Genomic DNA, 7,148 nt, shown 5'->3' on the forward strand with positions numbered 1-7,148 from the left:
AAGGCTCAGAAACTTTTCCTCAGATGGAGATAACACTGAACTATAGCTTCCAAGCTGTCCTTTGGGTGACCGCATCACAGCCCAATTTCTCCCTGCCTGGCTTTGCTTCTTCCCTGTCTCTCCCAGAGTTGATGAACCCAAGAATACTCCTTAATAACATTTTACATGTGAATTTGGATCCCACAATGGCTTCCCAAGGAATCAAGTGTATGGCACCTTCTAGCAACCTGGAACTGCTGCAAATAGATGCCAACTGGTGCTTTACTCCCAGGGGCTCAGAAATGTGGCCCTGTGGAACTGAGAAGCAGACCTTGTGGAGAGAGTGTTGCCTGGAAGGCCATGCAATGCCACTCATTCTGAAAATATGAAAGAGGCTAGAAGCTGAATCTCATTTGTACTAGAACATCTTTTTTTTTTTGCTATCAGAGATTGAACTCAGGACCTTGCACTTGCAAGGAACCACTGAGCTAAATCCCCAGCCCTAGAACATCTTTTAATAAAGACACAAGTGACCTCCATGTCATGAAGTTCAAAACATAGTTTTCAATCTTCATGTTACTGTCATCTGACCCTGTTAATCACTCTCTGAGTTGTTTCTACACCTGAGAGATCACTACTCTGAGTTATTTCTGGAGCTCTTTGAGGTCTCAGCTCACATGCTGTCTCTTCAGAGAATCTGCCTCCCTAGACACTGTCCCACCCTTGTTTTAATCCCTTACCACCATTCTCACTATCAGAAATGATTTTGCTTGTGCTTTTTTTGGTTTATTTTTTTGTGTTCTTGAATATCCACTCCTTCCACTAGAATATAAGCTCTAGGAGGGCAGGAACCTTCTATGATGCTACATTTTCCCAGTTTTCCTCCTACCTTGTTGTCTACTCCTTTGGATCTCATCAGTTCTGTCTTCCAGTTGCTAAAAGTTGTATTTCCTCTCAATTATTCAGAAAATGCTAGTTAAAATCTCAATGAAATACCAATATATACCCATTAGAATGGTTAAAATGAAAAGACTGACCCTGCCAACTATTATTGAGACTGTATAAAAACTGGAATTTAAAAAATATATTTATTGGTACATTTTAGGTATACAATACATTTACATTTATCATTGGGTGTTTGTACCTGACACATGATGTATCTTAGTTCTTATTTTTTCCCCCATTACCTGTGCGCCCTTCACCCCCTCCACCCTTCCCTTTTACATAGATTTTGTTTCCATTTTTTTTCTTTTTCATAATTTTTCTTTTCCCTCTTCCCTTCCCCCTTCCCCTCCCACCACCCCTACTCCTTTGGACCTTTTCCTATTTCAAATTATCAATTATTCATTTTAATCATTTTCATCCTTATTTTCACTTTCAGTTTCTCACACTAGAGAAACTATTCGGTATTTGCACATGTGTGTCCTATTTATTTCACTTAAGAGTATGGCCTCAATATGCATCCATTTAGCTATAAATGTCTCTAGTTTCTTGTTCTTTATGGCTGAGTAGTACTCCATTTTATAAAAAACCCACATCTTCTTTATCCAGTTTTCAGTTGATGGGCACTTGGGCTGCTTTCAAGCTTTAGCTATTATAAACTGTGCTGCTATAAACATAGGTGCACATATATCACTGTGGTATGATTCTTTTAATTCTTTGGGGAAGATACCCAGTAGGGGAATAGCTGGATCAAATGGGACTTCCAGTCCTAGTTCTTTGAGGTATCTCCATACTGATTTCCACAGTGGTTGCACCAGTCTGCACTCTCACAAGCAGTGGAGATGGGTTTCTCTTTCCCCACAACCCTGCCAGCATTTGTTACTGGTTGATTTCTTGAAAGCAGCCATTCTTTGTGGGGTGAGGTGGACTCTCAGTGTTGTTTTCATATGCATCTCTTGAATGACCAGTGATGTTGAACATTTTTTCATACATTTATTTGCTGCTTTTACTTCTTTGTCTGAGAAATATCTGTTCATTTTGGGTGCCCATTTTTTTGTTTTTTTTTTTTTGCACTGGAGATAGAACTTGGGTCCTTGCGCTTGCGCAGCAGGTGGTGAAGCCACTGAGCTAAATCCCTGGCCCTTGGGTGCCCATTTTTGAATTGGGTCTTTGAGTTTGGGGGGTTTGATTTTTTTCAATTCTTTATATATTCTCAATAGTAGACCTTTATCTGAGGTACAGCTGGTAAAAATTTCTTCCCACATTGTAGGCTGTCTCTTAGCTCTGTTGGTAGTTTCTCTTGCAGTGCAGAAGCTTTTTAATATGACGAGATCCCAGTTGTTGATGCTTTTGTGCTAGTTCCTGTGCTACTGAAGATTTGTTCATAAAGTCTTTCCTGTGCCAATGCCATCAAGAGTTCTACCTAACTTATCTTCCAGCAAGTTTAGTGTTTCTGTCTTAATATTTAGATCTTTAATCCATTTCGATCTTAGTTTAGTGCATGGTGTTAGGTATGGGTCTAGTTTCAATCTTTGGCAGGTTGAAATCCAGTTTTTCCAACACCATTTATTAAATAGGCTATCTTTCCTCCAATGAGGGTGGTTGTCTCCTTTGTCAAAGATGAGGTGGCTGAGCATGTCTGGAGTTGTTTCTGCATCTTCTAATCTATTCCACTGATCCTCCGGTCTGTTTCTTTGCCAATACCATGCTGTTTTTATCACAGTAGCTTTGTAGTATAGTTTCAAGTTGGGGATTGTGATACCCCCAGCCATGTCTCTGTTGCCTGGAATTGCTTTTGCTATTCTAGGTCTCTTCTGTTTCCAAATGAATATTTGGATTGTTTTCTCTAGTTCTGTGAAGCATATTGTTGGAATTTCAGTCAGCATTGCATTAAATCTTTATAGTAGTTTTGGAAGTATGGCCATTTTCACTATATTGGTTCTTCCTACCCAGGAACAAGGGATGTCTTTCCATTTTCTTATATCCTCCTCGATCTCCTTCTTCAGAGTGGTATAGTTTTCAGTGTAGAGGTCTTTTGCTTCCTTTGTTAGGTTGACTCCTAGGTATTTCATTTTTTTAGATGCTATTGTAAAAGGAATTATTTCTCAAATTTCTCTCTCAATGGGTCTGCTATTTGCATATAAGAAGGCTAATGGTTTTTGATTGTTGACCTTGTATCCAGCTACTCTACTGAACCTTGTCAATTAGGTCTAGAGGACTTTTGACTGAATTTTCTGGGTCTTCTATGTAAAGTATCATATCATCAGCAAATAATGACAGTTTCACTTCTTCCTTTCCTATCTTTATTCTTTTTATTTGTTTCTCTTTTCTAATTGCTATGGCTAATGTTTCCAGAACAATATCGAATAGGAGTGGTGATAGTGGGCATCCTTGTCTTGTTCCTGATTTTACAGTGAAAAAAACTCTCAAATTTTTTTATATTGCTGGTGGGAATGTAAAATGGTACTCCCCCTTTGGATAATAGTTTGGCAGTTTCTTAATGGTTAAATGTATACGCACCATGTAATCTAGCCATTCTAGCACTAGTTATCAGCCTTGAAGAAATTAAAGAATATGTCCTACAAAGATTCTGCAATATTCGTAGATGCTTTATTTGAAACATCTGGAATAGCTATGAATTAGTGACTGGATAAACATATGGTGGCATTTCCATACAATCAAGAATTTTCATCCATAAGAAGGAATGAACTACTGATACATGAACCACAGGAATGAATCTCCAAATAATTAAGCTGAATCAATGAAGCCAGACCAAAAATAGAACAAAACACCCCAAACCAAACCAAAACAAAACATGTTGATTATTCCATTTATACACATTCTACACGATGCAAAATAATCTATAGTGACAGAAGGTGGATCTGGTGGTGCCCTGGGACAGAGATGGGGAGAGTAGGGAAAGAGGAATTATAAAGGGACATGTTGGGAATGAAGGACCTGTATATTGCCTTGAATGTAATAATAGTTCATGGGTGTATATATTTCAAAACGTATTAAATTGAATAGTTTTCATATGTGCAATTTGCTGTGTGTCTGTTATACCTCATTAAAGCTGTGAAAAAATTGTTGCACTTTCCTCACAGTCCAGTCCTGGGTTATCCTCTCCTTCTCTGCAGTTTCCCCCTTGGCATTGTCATCTACACTCCCTGTCTATTTGTGGGTGATTCTCTTCTCCAAACTTCATTTGTGTCTCCATTCAAGGCTCCTCCTCTAGATTGTAGTCCCATCTGTCCAATTGCCTACATAACATGACCATGTGTAGGCATCGGCTTCTCTCAGGTAGTTGGATAATCATCATGCCCACAAAAGGTCCTCCACCATTGTTCCCTCTCTCAGGGAATGGTGCTGCTGAGCAAGTTCAAAATACTGGCATCACTCTCAGTATCTTGGTCTCTGCCCCTGGAATCCAGCTCATCTCCACTGATTTTACTTTCTCAGCGTCACTTGAATCTATCCACTTAAACTTGCTTGGTTCCTGTCCTGGGGACATTCAAGCTGTTTCATTATTTATAAGTGTGCTACAGTTACCTTACTGTATGCATTTCTTGTGTACATTTGGGAGAATTTCTCTTAAAGAAAATCTACTTGACCAAATATTGCCAACTTGATTTTGAACTAATTTATTTTTCCATAAAGGGGAATGAAAATTTTTCTTTCCTCTCATGGTTTGCTGTATGGTTTATTGATTGATTGCCGTACAGTACTGGGGATTGAACCTCAGGTCTCACACATACTAGACAAGCACATTACCACTGAACTATATTCCCTGCTCTTTTTATTTTATTTTATTAGTACATGTTATTTTATTTTGCAGTACATGCATTTTACAATCATCTTGGGGACTTGACACATGTACATAATACAGCTTGTTTCTTTTTTCAATCCCTTTCCTTCTCCTTCCCTTCCCCCTCCTCTAGCTCCCCTTTTGCCATTTTCATTCTTGTTGATATTATTAATCTTAGTTCATGTTTATGGCATATAATGTCCACATTTTGATGTTATTGTACATGGCATATCTTAACCTATTTCCCCATCTCCCCCTTCTCACCTTTCATCCTTTGTCTCCTGGACCCTTCCCATCTGCAAGAGATCCATCTCCTTGTCTCCTTCTTTCATTTTTCTCTTAGTTTGTACTTTGCCTCACTCAGATGAGAGATACCATATGCTATTCAAGTTTGTGTTATTTTATTTTTCAGACATTGTCTTACTAAGCTGCCCAGGCTGGCTTTGAATGCATAGTCTTCCTCCTTCCTTAGCCTTCCAAGTATTGAGCCCAGGGCCTTGTACATGCTGGGAAAGTACTTTGCTGCAGAACTACACTCTCAACTCAGTGCTGCTTTTTAAAATCACTTGGATGCTACTATTTGGACACAACTGAGAAGTAACAACAGCAATGCTACCTTTTAAACTTTGACAATTGTGTAGCATTTTACAGCTCTAAGGGTAAATTTTATGTATATCTCATTTTGCCTCAAATAAAGGCATCAATTTACAGATGGAAAGACTGAGGCTCAGAGAAATAACTTGACCTGCCCATCATCACTTGGCTTACTAAAAATGCCAGCTGCTGGATATGGACTCTGGTGCACAGTGACAGCAGGCCTTCAGTTCTCAAGCCCTCCTGTGCTTCTGACCTTGCTGGTGCACTGGATTATACGACTTGGATTGTGTTCTGAACACAATAAAACTCCTTGCCGTGACCTGTAGGACCTATATGCTCTGGCTCTCAGTACTGCTCTGATTTCATCTTCCTCTCTTTCTCCATTGTTAGTTCTACTGTCATTGCACAAATACTTCTGTGACTCCTCAAATACAGCCATCTTCTGCTTTGGGAGCCTTTGTACTGTTTCCTCTCTAGAATGAGTTTCCTCCAGCTCTTTGAGGTTTAAGCTCACAAGTTGCTTCTTCAGAGAATCTGCCTCCCTTAGACACTGTCCTACCCTTGTTTCATTCCCTTAGTGCCATCCTCACTATCAGAAATGATTTTGTTTAATTTTTTTTGGTCTGCTTGTCTGTCCATTCCCCTCCACTAAAATGTAAGCTTCAGGAAGACAGAAATCTTTCTGTCATCAGTGTCTAGAATAGTGCCTAGAAAAATTTAGGCTTACAGTAAATATTTGTTGCATGCATGAAGTGAATCTTTGATTCACTGATGAGGTAATCAAGGCTCCAAGGCAAGCAGGATGTAAACAGCAGAGCTGAAATCTGAATCCATAATTATCAATGACAATGGATTTTCCCAACATGCTACTCTGCCTAGAGAACCTGTAAAAGCTTACCTCTCCTCTTTTCAGTATCTTGATCCTAAGTTTTATGACCCTGCATATGGTTCTGTGTAGATCACCATGGTTACTCTTCTATGGCAGATACTAATGGCTGAGTTTCTGTATGATAGAATCTCCATTAGGGGTTTAAGTACATTGCAGGAGTATATTTCCCATTTTAGGTTTTCTTCAATTGGAGTTCATTTTATAATTGATAAGTCCTTAATACCATTTCCTTTCCCCCTTGAAATCTCTCATTAAACATAGGGTATATCTTATAGTGATGTCGGTTCTAGAATCTGGAAAAAATTGCAGTGAAATCTCTGTAAGCGTTTTCCAGAAAGCAGTAGTACTTGGAATAAATAATAGAAATTTCTCTTTCTTCTTTGGGTTGTATTTTTTCTGTTTCACACAGATACTTTACAGAGTAGCATTGGACATTTATTTTGTTGTTAATGGTATATTGCTTTTCTCCCTGCCTATCTTCCCGATAGGATCTTGGAATTGAATAATATAAGAACATAACGATATATCTAGATCTGTTCTGACAAGTTTCATATCACTGAATATACTTGGAGAAGAAAATTTGACCTTAAGAAAAATTACATTGAGAAATCCAGCTGCTATTATAAAAACCATTCAGCGTGGAGAAAATGATGTGTCTTTTGTTGTTGTACTCATGTAATTTATGTCAACAGAAAGCCAATAACTTCATCATGATCTGAAAGTAAATTTCACTTGAGAGATCTTGTGGTCTCTCCTTGTCTGTAGAAGTCAGCATACTCTTTACTCTAATTTCCCAAATGAACTTTGGTGGGAGGTGGGCGTAGGGGAAGACAAATGGCTCCCTGATGCATCTCATTTCTTATCAGACATCACCAGAGTCTCCCAGGCATTTGACAGTGAGAGGTTTACACAGGAGCATTACAAAGTTAAAGCTGG

The sequence above is a fragment of the Heterocephalus glaber genome, unplaced genomic scaffold (genome assembly GCF_053883595.1).
Source record: "Heterocephalus glaber isolate CG9 unplaced genomic scaffold, H.glaber_assembly_v1.0 deba00001472, whole genome shotgun sequence".
NCBI classification, from domain to species: domain Eukaryota; kingdom Metazoa; phylum Chordata; class Mammalia; order Rodentia; family Bathyergidae; genus Heterocephalus; species Heterocephalus glaber.